This window comes from Puma concolor, chromosome A3, assembly GCF_028749965.1.
Source record: "Puma concolor isolate L17-30 chromosome A3, mPumCon1.1.hap2, whole genome shotgun sequence".
NCBI classification, from domain to species: Eukaryota; Metazoa; Chordata; class Mammalia; order Carnivora; family Felidae; genus Puma; species Puma concolor.
This window is the reverse complement of record NC_141669.1, coordinates 31,924,790-31,944,610: the sequence shown is the minus strand read 5'-3', so window position 1 is coordinate 31,944,610 and position 19,821 is coordinate 31,924,790. Positions and strand designations below refer to the sequence as shown.

At 40.4% G+C, this 19,821-nt stretch overlaps 1 pseudogene across 1 annotated transcript; it reads right to left on the bottom strand.

The window, feature by feature from the left end:
• Positions 1–4,391: 4,391 nt before the first annotated feature.
• LOC112864357 (tetratricopeptide repeat protein 39B pseudogene) lies at positions 4,392–19,816 on the bottom strand (annotated as a pseudogene). The gene is made up of 3 exons (XR_015249001.1): positions 19,380–19,816; positions 16,212–16,307; positions 4,392–6,543 (listed from the first exon to the last, which is right to left on the bottom strand). The product of XR_015249001.1 is annotated as a tetratricopeptide repeat protein 39B pseudogene (transcript).
• Positions 19,817–19,821: the final 5 nt, after the last annotated feature.

Below are 19,821 nucleotides of genomic sequence, written 5' to 3'. Positions count from 1 at the left end.
CAGAGCCTGGAGGCTGCTTCGGATTCTGTGTCTCCCTCTCTCTCTGTGCCCCTCCCCAGCTCATGCTCTGTCTCTCTGTCTCTCTCTCTCTCTCAAAAATGAATAAAAACATTTTAGAAAATTAAACAAAAAAAGAAGAAGAAAGCTAAAACTCAATCTGCAGCTTCCCTTGCAGATAGATGGCTATGTGAATACTTCTGGCCAGTGAGATATACATGGAAATCCCCCAGAAGGCTGTCCCTTCTGAAATAAAAAGGCAAAGCCTCCTAAGGAGAAAGCCTTGGGCAATCATAAAGAATGAAATCTTGGGGCGCCTGGGTGGCGCAGTCGGTTAAGCGTCCGACTTCAGCCAGGTCACGATCTCGCGGTCCGTGAGTTCGAGCCCCGCGTCGGGCTCTGGGCTGATGGCTCAGAGCCTGGAGCCTGTTTCCGATTCGGTGTCTCCCTCTCTCTCTGCCCCTCCCCCGTTCATGCTCTGTCTCTCTCTGTCCCAAAGATAAATAAACGTTGAAAAAAAAAATTAAAAAAAAAAAAAGAATGAAATCTTGCCCTTTGCAACAACATGGATGGAACTAGAGTGTATTATGCTAAGTGAAATTCGTCAAGGAAAGACAAATATGATTTCACTCATATGTGAAATTTAAGATACAAAACAGATGAACATAAGGGAAGGGAAGCAAAAATAATATAAAAACAGGGAGGGGGACAAAACATAAGAGACTCTTAAATATAGAGAACAAACTGAGGGTTGCTGGTGCGGTTGTGGGTGGGGGGATGGGCTAAATGGGCAAGGGGCATTAAGGAGGACACTTGTTGGGATGAGCACTGGGTGTTATACATAGGGGCTGAATCACTGGAATCTACTCTTGAAACCATTATTGCACTATATTCTAACTAACTTGGATGTAAATTAAAAGAATAAATATATTTTTTAAAAACAATGGTGGGCCACAGCTGACAGAGAACACTTCTCTGTCACTGTAATTTGTGTGAGCCCTACATTATACATAGAAAACAATTCTGATACTGAGACTCAAAGCTTTATTAGAAAATAAAGATCTTCAGGGGCACCGGGGTGGCTTAGTTGGTCAAACATCCGACTTCAGCTCAGGTCATGATCTCATGGTTCATGGGTTCGAGCCCCCATCAGGCTCTGTGCTGACAGCTCGGAGCCTGGAGCCTGCTTTGAATTCTGTGTCTCCCTCTCTCTCTGCCCCTCCCCCGCTTGTGCTCTGTGTGTCTCTCTCTCAAAAATCAACATTAAAAATAATAGTAATAAAGATCTTCAGCAACATGGGTATTTCTCTGGGAAAAGAAATAAATAATTTATTTAAATGTGTTTTAGGGGCACCTGGGTGGCTCAGTCAGTTGAGCATCCGACTCTTAATCACGGCTCAGGTCATGATCTCAGGGTTCATGGGTTCAAGCCCTGCATCAGGCTCTGCGCTGACGTCATGGAGCCTGTTTAGGATTCTGTGTCTGCCTTTCTCTGCCCCTCCCCGCTCTCTTTCTCACTCTCTCTCTCTCAAAATAAATAAATAAAATTAAAAAAAAAAAAGAGGAGGAGAAAGCTTTGGGATGCCTGGGTGTGTCAGTCAGTTAAACGTCCAACTTCAGCTCATATCATGATCTCACGGTTTGTGAGTTTGAGCCCCACATCAGGCTCTGTGTGGACAGCTCAGAGCCTGGAGCCTGCTTTGGATTCTGTGTCTCCCTCTCTCTCTGACCCTCACCCATTCTCACTCTGTCTCTCTCTCTGTCTCTCTCAAAAATAAACAGGGGTGCCTGGGTGGCGCAGTCGGTTAAGCGTCCGACTTCAGCCAGGTCACGATCTCGCGGTCCGTGAGTTCGAGCCCCGCGTCGGGCTCTGGGCTGATGTCTCAGAGCCTGGAGCCTGTTTCCGATTCTGTGTCTCCCTCTCTCTCTGCCCCTCCCCCATTCATGCTCTGTCTCTCTCTGTTCCAAAAATAAATAAACGTTGAACAAAAAAAATTTAAAAAAATAATAAAAAATAAAAAAATAAACATTAAAAAAAATAGTAGACTTTCAATATATATTTATTTAACCAATTAATAAATTTGCTATTCCTTGGCAGAAGTTGGGACAAATCACAAGACCATTATTTAGGTGGAGAGTTACTTATTTCATAAGTGACCAAGAACAGAAAAAGCAAATTAACAGGTCAAATTTTAGATTGGCAAAGCAGATAACAAAGGGACCTTTGCTGTTTCTAAGAAAGTAACTTAAATCCTCTGCACTGAGGAACAGTGTATTATTCCTACTACTGGTAGTAGTAGTAATAATAAATGTGTATTAACTCAATCTTAATGAACACAGAAAAAACATGAAATAGGAACTATTATCCCTGCAAAGGACACTGAGGCACAGAGGCCCAAGACCATGTGGCTAGCTAGTGACAGAGCAAGGACACAAATCCAGGCAATCAGATCAAAGCCTGCCCTCTTAACCACTATACCATACTAACTAAACAATGGGGGATAATTTAAGCACAGTTGTACATCTAAATTTTTTTTTAATTTTTTTTTTACATTTATTTATTTTTGAGAGACAGAGAGAGACAGCACGAGCAGGGGAGGGGCAGAGAGAGAGGGAGACACAGAATCCGAAGCAGGCTCCAAGCTCTGAGCTGTCAGCACAGAGCCCGACGCCGGGCTCAAACCCAGGGACCACGAGATCATGACCTGAGCTAAAGTCGAATGCTTAACCGACTGAGCCAACCAGGCACCCCAGCACAGTTGTACGTGTAAAAGTCTATTTTTAGTTAATGAGAAATGTGCTTTTCAAAGTCAGCTTTTTAAATCTAAGTACTAGCTCCTCATTGTGTTCCAGTTGATTGCTTGGGACACCCAAAGCATTAAAATAATGTGTTTCACTCATGTGTTTTAGCAAACCAGACTTTCCCAGCAAGGTCTGTTTCCAAGGGTGATTTTCCAAGGGAGGACACACACTGTCAGATTTAATGGTCTGGAAATTGAATGGTCTATCCCCAAGGCAGGTAAAGCAATACTGAGCCCCATGCCTACAGCTGCTATATACTCTCAGATTAGCCCACTGACAACAGCAACAGGATAGACACACACGTTTAATTAAGCTGTAGTAACTAAGGAGGGCAGGGCAGTAACTCAAATCTCCCTCCATAGGACTAGCCTTTTCTTTTTTCCTACCCAGTGTTATCTATCTTCCCTCCCCTCCTCCTCCAGGTATCTTCAAAGAGTTGGCGGGGGGGGGGGGGGGGGGGGGGGGGGGGGGGGGGGGGGGGGGGGGTGGCTTTGTCTTCTCTACTCTATGGCAAATTATAGACCCATTTTTGAGCTTCCTAGGAAAAAGGTAAAACAGACTACTGATCACACAGAGGAAAATATCTTCTCTGCTATAAAAAGCCACTAAAAATTACGGTGTAAGCTCGGTCAGTTAAGCATCTGACTCTTGATTTCAGCTCAGGTCGTGATCTCCCGGTTCACGGCATTGAGCCCCGACTCAGGCTCCGCATTGACAGCACAGAGTCTGTTTGGGATTCTCACTCTCTCTCTCTCTCTGCCCCCTCCTTGCTCATGCCTGCACTCTCTCAAAATAAATACACATTAAAAAAAATTACTGTGTAAGAGGGGAAAACCAGTCAGAGTCTGTGCTGTTCAGTGCATCATTGTTTTGAAATGTCAGTAAAGACCTTAAATGTTTTTTTCTTTCTTTTGAGTGTAAAAACATGTATAAGGCACTGGGATTCCCAGTGTAGCTACTTTTCATATTTTATTTGCAAGTTGTATGCATTATCTAGTGAGAGGTTAAAAAATGCTTTTTGAGTTTTTGAAAATGTTATCTAATGTAATTGAGAAATTCATAACATATAAGAGAGGGGGTTTACTTTTTTTTTTTTTAATTTTTAACTTTTATTATTGAGAGACAGAGCATGAGCAGGGTAGGGGCAGAGAGAGGGGGAGACACAGAATCCAAAGCGGGCTCCAGGCTCTGAGCTGTCAGCACAGAGCCTGATGTGGGGCTCAAACTCACAAACCATGAGATCATGACCTGAGCTGAAGTCGGACACTTAACCAACTGAGCCACCCACGCGCTCCAAGGGAGGGTTTACTTTATAATGTACAGCTGACCCTTGGACAACACGGGTTTGAACTGTGCAGGTTCACTTACATCTGGATTTTTTGTTTGATATGGTACAGCCCTGTAAAGTATATGTTTATGTTATTGGCAGGGCTTCTGGTCAACAGTAGGCTATTAGCGGTTAAATGTGGGGGATGTCAAAAGTTATACGTAGATTTTTGACTGCGTGGGGTCAGCGCCCATAATCTCCGTGTTGTTCAACGGTCAACTATACATCCTTTGCCTTTTCTTTTTCAAGAATGGGCATCACTCCATTTGCCAGTCTAAGACATTGCATTTTATAAGTATGGAGAAGGAAAGAGGGAAAAGTAATGGCCAATCCCTTTCTTACTTGTTACTGATCAGATTCTTAGCAGCTGTCTCTTCGTGGATTTCTTCCACAAAGAAATGATTTTTCTACCTGTTTTCTTGCTGGTTGCAGCTACTTCACGGCATCATAAACAAAACCATGCTTCGTGTCAAAACCATCACTTTTCTTTAGCTATTTGTTCAAGGGCTATGTGAGCCCTAAACTGTAATCGAGCTTCCATGGAATAGTCTTTGTAGTTTTTTATGTTGTCTAGGTTTTTTGTGGCACTGTCATAATCTCCTTTTAGATAGTAGAGAATTCCTAGTTCGTAGTACGTATATGGCACCAAATAGTGGTCATATTTTAACAATTTCTCCTTCTGAAGGACACGATTAAAGTAACGCTCAGCCATTGAATATCTGCCCAAATGTTTCAGGCACAGACCTTTCAGCAAATTTAACAGACTTATGTCATCTGTGCCATACTCGGTATTTGGATTTTTTCGTAAGAGGTCTTCTCCTTTATCAATTATCGACAGCCAGCTTGAAATAAGGTCTAGTTTTTTGCTCATGACTCGGAAACCACTCCAGGCGTAAATGAACTCCAGAATGGGCTGTGCCTGTAAACCAGCCTGTGGTGGTGCCGTAGCGCCGCCCCTTCTCGGCGATGAACTTTTCTATTGGCACAGAAGTTCCCAAAATTTTGATTCTCAGGCTACCCACTTTCAAGAAGAGAGAGCTTATGTCCTCACTCACTGATTTCACAGAATCTGAAGGGAGCAAGGAGAGTAGCATAGCTTTACTGTACACGTATATTGCCTTAGACCACCTGCTGTTGCGAGACAGTAGATCAGCGCAGTGGTGAGCCTGCTTCCAATTCCGCAGAAAGATGTGGCACCACATGAGTTCCCAGTAACAGAGGTGATGAACCTGCTTCCATTCATTTTGAATAAAAATGCACTCCTCTAATATTAACCGGGCATTTTCAAAATTTCCTTTCAGCATACTAAAACGTGCCTGAAAAAATTTAAGTATGACACAGTTTGGAAATTTCTGGAGGTAGATCAGGAAGAGATCCTCTACAGCAGAACTGTGACCCTTTTCAGCACCAATAGCTACATAGATGTACGTGTAATAAAAGACTAGAGTCAAAACACTTAAGATATTATTTATATGGGATTTGGATGCACTCTCGTGAAGCAGAGTCAAGCCTACCTCTCTATCACCAGAATATCCAACAATATTGAGTAGTTTAAGTGTCTTTGGTGGCACAAGTGATAATAGCAGATTGAATGCTCCAAGTCCAAATTTTACTCCTTCAACCAGGTGTCTGTAGGTTTTGCTGTGGTTGTTAGGCATCTGTGTTAATACCTGTTGGCAGTCTTTGTATATTTGGTAACTTAACCCGATGTTGATTGCACATTTAAGAAAACCAAGCATACTGTCATCCTGTATAAATGTGACAGTGGATTTCAGAATCAAACACTCCGCGTAGCAGACTTCAGCATGCAGTTCCTCCTCTTTGATAGTCTTTATTCCCTGTTTACTCACGAGATGAGAAAAATTCATCATCCTAGACTTTCTTCGGAAATTGTTACAGGTTTTCAAAGCTTCCTTTGCAGTAGCCATTCCAGTCTGTATATCCTGTGGATCAAAAGTCAAAACGGCCTTGACAACCATAAGGATATTATAGATTAGAGCATGGTATATGCTGGTTTTCGACCATGGATGAATGAGATTTATGGCATCTGAGAATCTGTTATTTAGAAATAAATACAATCCAGTTGTGCACTCTTCCAGGGAAGATTTTAGGTTCATGGTTGTGGCCACCGGGATCATTTCATAGGCATCTTCAAACTTTTCCTCGTCACCTTCTGTCTTACTCAGGACACATGATGTCAAGTCATTCCCTTCATCATTTTCTCTTTTACTTACAGTAACGGACATCTTTGCTTCCCTACTTTGAGACGGGAAATATTTGAAGGGGAGCGATGTGGCCGCAGTGAGGGTAGCTCCTGCTCTCCCGACTGGGCTCACTTCTTCCACGGCCCGAAGTGTCACTGCTACAACCGAGGCAGACAAACTAATAGTGTGGGTGTAGCATTAGGATATTCTCATCTATGCCAGACAAAGGGAGGGGGGGGGGGTGTGAAGATAATTTATTTACCTAGAAGAAGTACTTCTGAAAAGTTCAAATCATTTGTAATATATAGAAAACACGTGAAGCAAATCATTTGCAAACAAAAAGAGTTCTTTTGTCGATAATACACATTTTCAGAAATGTTAATGGAGGAAGGCTCCTTCCCTTTAAAAGAAACATGTTTGACTATAGTTGACACACTCCCTGTTTTTTCCCCCTCAGTTTTATTGAGGGTAAAACTGACAAAACTGGAAGATAATGAAAGTATGTAACATGATGGTTTGGGGGAAATGAGAACATTTTTCTACTCTCAGCAAATTTCACTTATACAAAACAGTCTTACCAACTTAGTAACCATGTTATATATTAGATCCTCAGACCTTATTCATCTTATAACTGAAATTTTGTATTTTTTTTCACTAACCTCTCCCTATTTCACCTACCCTTCCCCCCCCCAACTCCTTGTTCTTGATGTTCTCATAAGGGGACTTTTCTGCTAGAGGAATACTCTGGGCTGACTTCTGGCTGGGAACAGATAAAAGAACCTGGACCAGTGTTGCTCTATGCCTTCTGGATTCCTCCTTCTGGAATTGGCCTGTTCAAAGTCTGAAACCAAAAACCAGGAAGCCTGTCTTTTCTGCTCTCCAGCTGCGCTTGGGACCAGGTGGGCAAATCTGTTTAATTAGGGGGTAAAGCATCAGCGAGCCCACTCGGCAGTCCATCACGTCTGAAATCACAGTAATGATCAACTTAATCAAAAAGGTCATGTTTTGGTGTCCTTCTGCCTGACTCCTGCATCTGGATCCCATTGGTTCTGAACTCAGGCAGGAAAAGGGATGTTATTTATTGATCCCTAACAGGCCATCTCTTCCTCCTCCAACTCTTTTTTTTTTTTAATTTTTTTTTAACGTTTATTTACTTTTGAGACAGAGAGAGACAGAGCATGAACAGGGGAGGGGCAGAGAGAGAGAGAGGAAGACACAGAATCTGAAACAGGCTCCAGGCTCTGAGCGGTCAGCACAGAGCCCAACGCGGGGCTCGAACTCACGGACCATGAGATCATGACCTGAGCCGAAGTCGGATGCTTAACCGACCGAGCCACCCAGGCGCCCCCCTCTTCCAAATCTTGTATTCCCTCTCTAGATAGTTGATACTATCATCCACATTAGATCTCTCGATCTCTCTCTTTTTTTTCCCCCCTCCAAAACCCTGTCAGATCTACTTACTGAATGCAGTACCTCTCGTCTTCCAAATCACCCTGGACATTCTTTAACAAGGCTTGTTACTAGCATGGTCAAATGCACAGACTGTGAAGTTAGACTGCTTAGGTTTGAATCCTGATTCTGCCATTTGCTTGGCCTCACTGTGCCTCTGTTTCCTCACGTGCAAATAGGGAATAATAGTACTTCTACCAAAGAGTGGTTGGCAGGATTAGGTAATTTAATATATTTAAAGTGGTCAGGACAGTACCTGGCATACATAGGAAATACTCAATACTCAATATTATTCTATACACTGCCCCCCAACCCCATAGTCTGGCACATAGCAGGTGCTTGCCAAATTATTTTTTATTTTGTTTTTCAAATTGTTTTAAATGAGGTGTGGGATGTAGACTGCTGTGTGTGGGAGTCCCACAGCTTTTGGTGATAGAGGTGGAGTCATCCTATCACTCTTTTGCCTAAAATGTTCTACCTGAAATGTCTTTACCTGTCTGCTTGTCTACTTTTTAAAAAATGTATCCTTTATTTTTTTAAGTTTTATTTATTTTGAGAGAGAGAGAGAGAGAGAGAGAGAGAGAGAGAGAGAGAACCCCAGAGCACACACATGCATGCAGGGGAGAGACAGAGAAGTAGGAAGAGAATCCCTGCACCTTCAGTGCAAAGCCCGATGTGGGGCTCGATGGTGGGCCCCACATGGGGCTCTAATCTCACCAAGTGTGAGATCATGACCTGAGCCAGAATTAAGACTGAGCCAGTGGCACCTCTGCTTGTCTACTTAAAAAAAATTTTTTTTAATGTTTATTTATTTTTGAGAGAGACAGAGCATGAGTGGGGGAAGGGCAGAGAGAGAGGGACACAGAATATGAAGCAGGCTCCAGGCTCCGAGCTGTCATCACAGAGCCCAATGCAGGGCTCGAACTCACAAACTGTGAGATTGTGACTTGAGCCAAAGTTGGATGCTTAGCCAACTAAGTCCCCCAGACACCCCATCTGCTTGTCTACTTTTAAAAGGATCAATCTAGTGGGGCGCCTGGCTGGCTCAGTTGGTAGATCATGCAACTCTTGATCTCAGGGTTGTAAACTTGAGCCCTACATTGGGTGTAGAGATAACTTAAAAATAAAATCTTAAAAAATAATAAAAAATGGATCAATCTAGTGAGAATGGATTAGGGAACAGTAATACTAAGCCAGGAAGATCAGTCAAGTAGGGGGCTTGAGTGGGAGAGGCTGAAGGTACAGAAAGGAACAATTCAATGAAAAGAAAGCAGAGGGGGATGCACAGATCCCAAGTGCAGGAAGGGTTAGCCTTGGATAAGATGAGAATAACCTCTTGCACTAAATACAAGAGACTTCCTTTCTGTCATTCATTCAATACAGACTGAATTGAGCTCCTTCTATAATACCAAGCACTGTTCTTAGTGCTGGGGATACAGCAGTGAACAAAACAAAGACCTGGCTCCCATGGAAAACAATAAACAAAGGAATAAATAACATGTCAGCAGTTGATTTTTGCTGTAAAGAAGAGTAAACCAGATTAAGACAGAATGAGGAATTTAGAGAGTGATGGGGTGTGAGGTACTTGGTATTTTATGTAGGGCAGTCAGGGAAGGCCTCCCCGATAACGTCACATTTGAGCAGAGATGTAGATGATGTGAAAGTCTCTTGATCTCTTCTTTCAGTCTAAGATAAGTGAACATTCTATGTGTTCCCATGATGTCTTGTGCTTACCTCTATCCTAGCACTTGCTATATATATATATGTATATATATATATATATATATATATATATATAATTTTTTTTAAATATGTCTTCTTTTTGCATCATGTATATCTACATCACCAAGTACAATGATTGGCACTCAATCATTAAACTAAATTAGCATTAAAAAAAATTTTTTTAATGTTTATTTATTTTTGAGATACAGAGTGCAAGTGGGGGAAGGACAGAGAGTGAGGGAGTCACAGAATCTGAAGCAGGCTCCAGGCTCTGAGCTGTCAGCACAGAGCCTGATGTGGGGCTCGAACTCACAAACTGTGAGATCACGACTTGGGCCAAAGTCAGACACTTAACCGACTGAGACACCGAGGCGCCCCAAAATTAGCATTTGTTGAATGGCTAGGACAGTTTTCAATTTATATACACTAAGACAAATCTAAAACGAAGTAACCATGTAACTGTTAAAACTATGAGACTCAGAAACATTTAACAGTGAATACTACAAAGAATTGATGGCGCCTGGGTGGCTCAGTGGGTTGAGTGTCTTCAGCTGAGTGACTTCAGTTCAGGTCATGACCTTGTGGTCCACGGGTTCGAGCCCAGCGTTGGGCTCTGTGCTGACAGCTCAGAGCCTGGAGCCTGCTTCAGATTCTGTGTGTGTCTCTCTCTCTGGTCCTCCCTCACTTGTGCTCTCTCTCTCTCAAAAATAAATAAACATTAAAAAAAAAAAAAAAAAAAAAAAAAGACGGGCGCCTGGGTGGCTCAGTCGGTTAAGCGTCCGACTTCGGCTTGGGTCATGATCTCGCGGTCCGTGAGTTCGAGCCCTGCGTCGGGCTCTGTGCTGACAGCTCAGAGCCTGGAGCCTGTTTCAGATTCTGTGTCTCCCTCTCTCTGACCTTCCCCAGTTCATGCTCTGTCTCTCTCTGTCTCAAAAATAAATAAACGTTAAAAAAAAAAATTAAAAAAAAAAAGAATTGATATCCTTAATATAGTAAGAGTTCCTAAAACTCAACTAAGAAAAAGCACCCCATCAGAAAAATCAGCAAAGGGTATAAATGAATTGCCAATTAGCATAATGTTGAATCTCATTGTAAATAATAAAATACAAATTAAAAAATTATATGCCCATCTTAAAAATGAAATTTGGCAGATTAAAAAAATTCATCCAGTGTTAATGAAGGTGCAGAGAACCAAGTACTTTTGTGGACTTCTTGGTGGGTATATAAATGCTACAACCATTTTGGAGAGCTATTTGGCAACATGTTTTAAAAGCTTTAATATTTTTTTATACTCCTTTTTTAAATGTTTATTTATTTATTTTGAGGGGAAGAGGAGCAGAGAGGGGGAGAGAGAATCCCAAGCAGGTCAGTGCTGTCAGTGCAGAGCCCAACATGGGACTCAAACCCATGAACTGTGAGATCGTAACCTGTGCCAAAATCCAGTCAGATGCTTAATCGAGCTACCCAGGACCCCTTTTTATACTCTTTGACCCAACAATTTCACTTATGGAATTATTCTAAAGAAATTATCAGGGATGTACATAAATATCTATAAAAGTTATATACACTTCAACGTTATTTATAATACAAAAAGACAAAATAGTCTAAATTTCTTACAAGAGAGGATATTGATGAAATGGAATACTGTGCCAATACTATAATGTTGTGGAGTATTTAATGACTTGGCAAATTGTTTATGGTGTAATGCACTATATTGGTTGGGGTACTCCGGAGAAACATAACCAATACCAGATATATATAAAATTATATATAAAACAAGGAATTGGCTCATACAATTCTGGAGGCTGAGAAGTCCCAAGATTTGTAAAAGGCAAACTGAAGCCCAGGAGCCAATGGTATAAATCCTAATCTGAAAGCTGGCAGGCTCAAAATCCAAGGAGAGCTAATTTTTCAGTGAGAGTCATAAGACAGGAAAAGACTGATGTCCTGGCTCAGGCAGTCACATAGGAGAAATTCCTTCTTGCTCAGCCTTTTGTTCCATTCAGGCCTTCAATTGATTGGATGAGACCCACCCACATTAGGGGAGGCAATCTGCTTTACTCAGTCTACTGATTCAAATGTTAATCTCATCCAGACACCCTCACAGACACGCCCAGAATAGTGTCTGACCAAATTCTGGGCATCTGTGTGGACCAGTCATGTTGACACATAAAGTTAACCATAACATGTACTATTTGCAAAACTATATAATTTTTTTTCAAAGAAGTGATATATGCATAGGTAAAAATTGAAATTATAAATTCCAGATTCTTAATAATGGTGATATCAGAGTGGTGGCATTATGGATAACATTTATATTCTTCACTTATCAACATTCAATAAATATTGAGTACCTACTATATGATAAAGACTATGCTAGGAACTAGCATACATTGGTTAATGAGGTAGATTTGGGCCCTGCCCTCACAAAATTCATAGCCTGGTATTTGTGCTTTTTCCTATTTTATATAATTTCTACAATCAACATATTACTTATAATTGGGGAAAAAAGCTTGTAATAGTTTTGCATGCTTTATCTCATGTAATTCTCACAACGGTATGAGGTGGGTATTACTGTCATTTCTCTTTTATGCATGAGGAAACTGAGTCCAAGTGAAGTTAAGTGGCCTGCCCCAAATCATAGTTGGTAAGTGTAGGAACAGGATTCAAACCTAGGTAGTGGGACTGCAGACCTCACAGTCATTGTCAACAGTACAGCATGAGCTAACTTCTGTTTTTCAAAAGATTGGATTTTTTTTCATTCTGCTTTTCTGTATTTTCCATTTTCTACAACATAAGTAAATTATTTTTATAATTTAAGAAAGTTTTTACATTTTCAATTTAATATCATATGGATAATATTTTTGTGGTTTGTGGGGTTTTTTTGTTTTTTGTTTTTCAGTAGGCTCCATGCCCAATGTGGGCCTTGAACTCATGACTCCAAGATTGAATCACATGTTCTACTGACTGAGCCAGCCAGGTACCCTTATCCATGTGATCCAATGGAATAATTGAACTAAATACAGAATATACAACCTGCTGTCCAAAATAATTCAAAAATTTGAATGGTATTATGATTATTAGCTTTGAATCATTTTTCAAAGTATCCTTGAACGTATATTATGAATGAATACAAATGAGACAATGAATGTATAAAGCATTTATGTGATTTTTCTGGAACCAAGTAGTAAATTGCAGAGACAGGATTCAATTTCAAGTCTTTTGAATCCCAGGTCATTGCTCTTTTCATTAACTCAGGCTGTATTCATGAAAGAGGTAGCTGGATGACCTTGGACAAATCACTTAATTTTCCTGATTCTAGGAAGTGATACATTTAAGTTTTTAAAGTATGAGTAGGTGGGGCCCCTGGGTGGCTCAGTTGGTTGGGCCAATGACTTCGGCTCAGGTCATGATCTTGCAGTTTATGAGTTCGAGCCCCGCATAGTGCTCTGTGCTGACAGCTCGGAGCCTGGAGCCTACTTCGGATTCTATGTCTCCCCCTCTCTCTACCCCTACCTGCTCACGCTCTGTGTCTCTCTGTCTTTCAATAATAAATAAATGTTTAAAAAAATTTTTTTAATAAATAAATAAACTACGAGTAGGACTTTCATAGGTAGGATTGTTTGTAGGAACAATCAAGGAATATTAATATATATATATTTTTTTAAGTTTATTCATTCTTGAGAGACAGAGCATGAGTGGGAGAGGGGCAGAGAGAGAGAGAGAGACAGAATCCGAAGCAGGCTCCAGGCTCTGAGCTGTCAGCACAGAGCCCAATGTGGGGCTCAAACCATGAACCGTGAGATCATGACCTGAGCCCAAGTCGGATGCTTAATGGACTGAGCCACCCTTGAGGTGCCCCTCAAGGAATATTAATATTAAAGGATAAGAATAGCATAAGGAAAGCGGCAGAGGTTTGTCCCAAAATGAGCAGTTTGTGTTTTATTTGTAAAGTGAAAAAAAAAAGAGTTAATAAATATAAATACTTAGTATAGTGCCTGGCACATAGTAAATGCTTAATGAATACTAACGTTTAGTAAGATATTTGGGGGCTAGAGCTCTCTTTTGATATGAGAGAAAAATGATGCCCAAAATGTTTGTGACAGATCTAGGATAACATGATTAGTTAATAATAAAGATGAGAACGTATGTTGTCGGACTTCCCAGTTCAACACTTTTGCCACTTCACCATATTTATGCTGGAATATGGCTGTAAACACAGGCTGAAAAGTGATCACGGACTGTGGGGAATTATACTCTACACCAATGATTTGCAAATTGCTGGAGACTGTTTTTCCAAAGGAAGAACACGCAGGCTAACATATTCAGTACTATATCAAAATTATACACTAATTGGGGTGTCCAGTTGGCTCAGTTGGTAGAGCACGCAACTCTTGATCTCAGGGTCCCTGAGTTTAAGCCCCACATTGGGCGTGAAGTCTAGTTAAAATTAAAAATGAATAAATAAATAAATAAATAAATAAATAAATAAATAAAACATATACTAATTATAAGTGTTGTATCTGAATTAGTGAAAAGTTAAAGGATATTTTGAAAGAATGAAATTCTATATATTCTAAAGTTTGTGTGTGTGTGTGTGTGTGTGTGTGTGTGTAGGCTATAAATTGTGCTTTATTAAAGAAAGGAAACAACATATTGCCAAACTGACCCTCAGATATATTGTATTACTTCACATTCTGATGTGTACATTCTGATGTGTACCAATTTCACTGCACTCCTGACAAAAATAGCATGTTGTTTTAATTTGCATTTAGGATAGATGTTTTTCTTCTTCTTTGTGGTTTTTTTCTTGTTTTTTTCTTTTAATTTATTTTTTATTGAGTGAAGTCATTTTTTTTTCAAGTAAGCTCTATGCCCAACATGAGGCTTGAACTCAAGACCCTGAGATCAAGAGTCACATGCTCTACTTACTGAGCCTGCCAAGTGCCCTGTCATTCTTTGTTCTTAACTAGCAATTCCAGACTCTTGGACTTTGAGAACTAGGTAGATCTGAGAAATACTGGGGGATGGAGGGCACAAACATTTTTCTATCAAGAAAACATGAGAGGCATCTGGGTGACTCACTGGGTTAAGCATCTGACTCTTGGTTTCAGCTCAGGTCATGATCTCATGGTTTGTGAGTTCAAGCCCTGTGCTGGGCTCTATGCTGACAGCGCAGAGCCTGCTTGGGATATTCTCTCTCTCTCTCTCTCTCTCTCCTTCTCTCTCTGCCCCTCCCCTGCTCACATATACTCTCTCTCAAAATAAATAAATAAACTTAAAGAAAAAGAAAGAGAGAAAACATGAGAGGGGGGCCCGGCTGGTTCAGTCAGAGAAGCATGTGACTCTTGATTTTGGGGCTTGAGTTCAAGCTCCACGTTGGGCATAGAGATTACAATAAACACATAAACAAACAAACAAATAAAATAAAAAAAGAAGACATGAGATTTAAAAAAATTACTTAGCATCCTTTCATTAAAAAAAAAATGCGGAGGCGCCTGGGTGGCTCAGTCAGTTAAGCGGCCGACTTCGGCTCAGGTCATGATCTCGCGGTCCGTGAGTTCTAGCCCCACGTCGGGCTCTGTGCTGACAGCTCAGAGCCTGAAGCCTGTTTCAGATTCTGTGTCTTCCTTTCTCTGACCCTCCCCCGTTCATGCTCTGTCTCTCTCTGTCTCAAAAATAAATAAACGTTAAAAAAAATTTTTTAAAAATGCGAAAAGGAACATTTAAAAGAGTAAGAAAGACATAGTCACAGAATAAAAGATGGCTTTTTCAGGAAAGAGTGGTTGGCAATATTTCCAATTTTTCTGGAATTGGAGATATTTTTATCAAAGTTCTGACAGTCCTTGTGGGAAGATTTGGGAACCACTGCATTCGCCATGCTACAATTCTTGGTCTTAGTCTCATTTGAAAAACGAAGTGGTTAGACTAATGATTTAATACAATTCCTCCTGTTTCTCTGCGTTCCAAACCATTTCTTTCATATGCAGTCTAAACTCGTCTATTTGAGTTGCAGTGTATGTACCCATTTGTCACTGGCTTGAGAATAGGTTTTTCTACTTGCCTTTTTAAAAAAAGGTGTACTTAATCTTATAGAAATTAGCTGCAAAGACTAAACTTTGTAATAAAAAGCAACAATCTCCCCATTGCTCATGAATACGTTATCTCCCCATTCCACAGACAAATGCTCTTGCGTAGAACCTTTAAGAAGGTTTCAGCATTTGATTTGCGGATTCCTGTAGATATACTTTTCATGAAGAAAATTTCTTCTTCTGAGTTGTTGCTTCTTATATGCGTCAGATTGTTTTTGTCTCTGTGGACAGGGTCAAAGGAGAAAAGTGACAATTCCACTTAGAGGTCGGTAAGTGAAGAGACAAAGATGTCTTCGGAGTGGCTACGTAAGGCTGGTCACCATATTTCAGGGTCTTCTCCCCAGCTTTGCCCAAATAAAACTTCAGTTTTGTCAATGCACCCAAGTCATATCAAACTTTGAGCAACTGACAAAGGTTAATCAAACCACCGCTCCTCTCTCTCCTCCTCCCCCTTCTCCTCCTAACATTTCTTGAGCACTCAATATGTGCTAGACAGTGGGCAATGTTATTTGCCTGATTTACCTTGTCTACGTCTAACAACTCTCTGAGATGGGCCACTACTATCAAAGCCTATTTTGCAGATGAGGAGGCTGAAGTGGGCGGAGATTAGCTACTTACTCAAGGCTAGGCAGCTAACCAATAGTGGAGCCCGGCTTCAAACCCAACTCTGGCACACTCCACGGAGCTCCTCCTCTTCATCACTACACCCACCGCCTGTCTTAAGGAAAAGATTCGTGAACAAAAATCATTTTTATTGTTTTACAGTAGAGAATATTCATTTCCAGGGACTAGAAGGTCAGTATCCAAATATTAAATAAGGGAAGTCAATGGTCTTGAGCATCTTTAAATACAACTGGGAGCTAGCTGATAACATAGGTTCTCTCCTATCTGTGCTGAATGAATTGCTCGACTCTGTCCACACTAGTCTAGCTCTTCCTAGTTAAGACAACAAGCTGACCATTAATTAGTTTCATTAATCCTTCTTTAGAGAAGGAGCAACTTAATTGACATAACTGGTTAGGGTTGGATGGTTTTACAGTTTCACACTTTTTAATACAATCAGGCATTCCTCAGAAAGCCTCATTTTTCCTAGATTGTTTTATACTCCTAAACTACGCATTTAGGTATTATTTGTATCAGGGGAGCACTCTTGCATCACATTTTTGCTCTTCATTCCTTGAAGTTGATCAAGGCACTAGCGTTCTTTAACTGTTGCTCTCCCTACCCCATCTCCATATTTCAGTACTGACTGTAGTTCAGTACTTAGCGAATGAAAAGTTAATTTCTTTATACAATATAAAAGAATTATAAACATGCCTCTGAGGATTTTTCCTTCCTAGAATTTCGTAAAAGCATCCTAGACAGAACTGAAGATTATGAAATGTTGAAAAAAGAAAAGAAAGTTGTACTTGAATACAGATCTTCGGACTGACCCACAGTACATAAATTTACAGCACATCCATGAATACATATTAAAAGACTAGTGTTTGTAAGTACAGACTATTTCTTTATATTAAAAATAGTACATGTATTGGGGCGCCTGGGTGACGCAGTCGGTTAAGCGTCCGACTTCAGCCAGGTCACGATCTCGCGGTCCGTGAGTTCGAGCCCCGCGTCGGGCTCTGGGCTGATGGCTCAGAGCCTGGAGCCTGTTTCCGATTCTGTGTCTCCCTCTCTCTCTGCCCCTCCCCTGTTCATGCTCTGTCTCTCTCTGTCCCAAAAATAAATAAACGTTGAAAAAAAAAAAAATTAAAAAAAAAAAAAATAGTACATGTACAAAAGGTCTAAACTTGTTTTTGTTTTAAGGTTTCCACATGCAAGCTAAAATAGTGGCAATGATTTAAAAGTGAAACTAAAATGGAGAAGAAAATATGATAGAGTTAACTTTTTCTTTAATGCTTTTCTGGAAAAACTGAATCTAGAAAAAGCAGATAAATTTTGAAAGCTGCTGTAAAAGAATTAAGAATGAACTCACCCTTTCCTAAACTAATAACATAATCAGTTTTTAACAACAGTAACATGTTAAGCATTACTCAAAATTGCATATTAGGAAATCTTAGAATATTCATTGAATTAAGTAGCTTTCATATTCCAGTTAAATCTGGGAACGTCATCCTAATTTAACACACAATCCTATAGGCAAAATTTATATGGCTGAAACTGATTTCAAAAGAAATCAGTAGGAATAGAAGTACTCCATACAATAATATCTCCCTGATTTGGATTGATGTTTAGTGAAAAGAACTGGTTATGTGTCAGAGTGAGTGTTCAGTAGAATAGTGTGTGGAAATTCTGTGAGGGACTATTGTTTTTTCATGGTGCCTAGGATAGCAAACCCAGCCTAGAACTGGCCCTCCTTTAATAGAGATAAATAACATGCAATTAGCTTATCAAAGCACCTAGAGAGGCAGGCAAGCCAGTCTGGGTTTACCCCTTTTCCTTTAATGTGCTTGAAAGCAGTTTAAGTTGGAAAATTGTTTCTTTTCTTATTTTCATACCATTACTTTAAAAATTCTCTTTAGTACAGCAGACTTGGTATTCAGAACAAAAACTATTTACTGAGGCCTAATAGTATAATAAGTACTATCTTTCAATAAGTTACCTACAGTTTGCCCCACAACAATTTTCATAAATTCTTAATAAAAGAAAGTCAAATTAGTGAGGCTTGACAGGATTGATAATGTCTTTCAGGGATATATAAAAAGATCTTTATCATTTAATCCTTTGAGAAGAACCCTGCCCATTAAGTAGATAACAAAGATCAAGGAGACTAAGAGAGAACAACTATAACATATTTTATAGAACTTCTATTTTCTTGCTAGAATTTTCTTGCAATGTATACACTTTCCATAATTTGAGAAGTCTGAAAAAAATATATGAATTTGTAGCATTATCAGAAGAGGATCCATACTTTATTCACCAACTAAATCTCCTTTCTCCTGTACTCTGTACCACATACCTATATACATCACATTAAGTTACAAATGGAAACATAAAACTACAAATACCTAAGGATTTCATCTTTCATGTGAACCAATCCAACTCATATATTCCAAATATTCATGATGAATTGTCTTTTGTGTGTGTGTTTGTGTGGCTGGTGGAAAAGAAGTTGAATCTGTTTGGCAGATACATTGTATAAAATCAAAACTGAAAAATACAGCATAGGAAGTATAGCAATATTGCAATAAAGTTGTGTGACAGATGGTCACTAATGGTGAACATGGAGTACTTACTATAACGAATTGTTCAAACACTATGTTGTACACGTGAAACTAATGTAACATTGTATATTACTTAATAAAAATAAAAAATCAAGTCAAATTTGATTTTTCAGTGATTCTATCTAAAGAAAAGGTTTACATTTATTTTATGAAGAGAGTGGCTGAGCAGCAAGGCTTATTAGTCAAAGACAATTTAACAATGTCTCAGTGCTCAGGATATGAGTATTAGTGGATGAGATGTGTTACTATAATACAAAGCAGAAAGCACTAAAAAGGAAGCACAAATAACTCTGTGTGCTTCAAATGCAAATAATTTCATAACTGCCACTAGCTAGAACGCTTTAAGGATTTAGGGCTTTTGCACAATTTCAGTATCACCGGAAAATAAAACAAAGTACTCCATTCCTTTGTCCCCCAGACTCCAAGAACTCGGACCGTGTTGATGAAAATTGGTTCTGAAGGGGCTGGAGGGTCGGTGCAGTCCCTGGAGGCGCCACTCCTTTTTGAGGCCCATGGTGCAGAGACCACTACACAGAATGGCGGGGTTCATTGGAGTTCTCACCCTGGCCAAACTCCCGATTACCTCTGATGAGCCTCAAAGATGACTGGGCAGCAGTTTAGGCCAGGTCCCCCAGCAGAAAGGCGGCGACAGCTGCAACATCAGCGGTTAAATTTTACAGCCTTTCATAACGCCGGTCTTAAAGGTACCTATAGTAAGATTGCTAGAGTTGGGGGTCCCTAGTACGGGGAAAGAAGGGAGGGAGAAGAGAAGGAAAATGAGGAGGGTACAGGAAAAGGGGGAAAGGAGGGGGCGGGACACCGCGGCGAAGTCGGAGGGTTTACTGGCTAGATCTGGCGTTCCCATGGAAACGTATCCCTCCGCCCGACCCAGCGTCTTAGCTTCATCAGTTCCCTCCGCGCGGCTTCTCTACTGTTTCCGCCCTGCTCCTTTGTGCCGCGCAGAACGTCGAACTGACGCATGCGCAGAGAGACCCAGCCGCCGC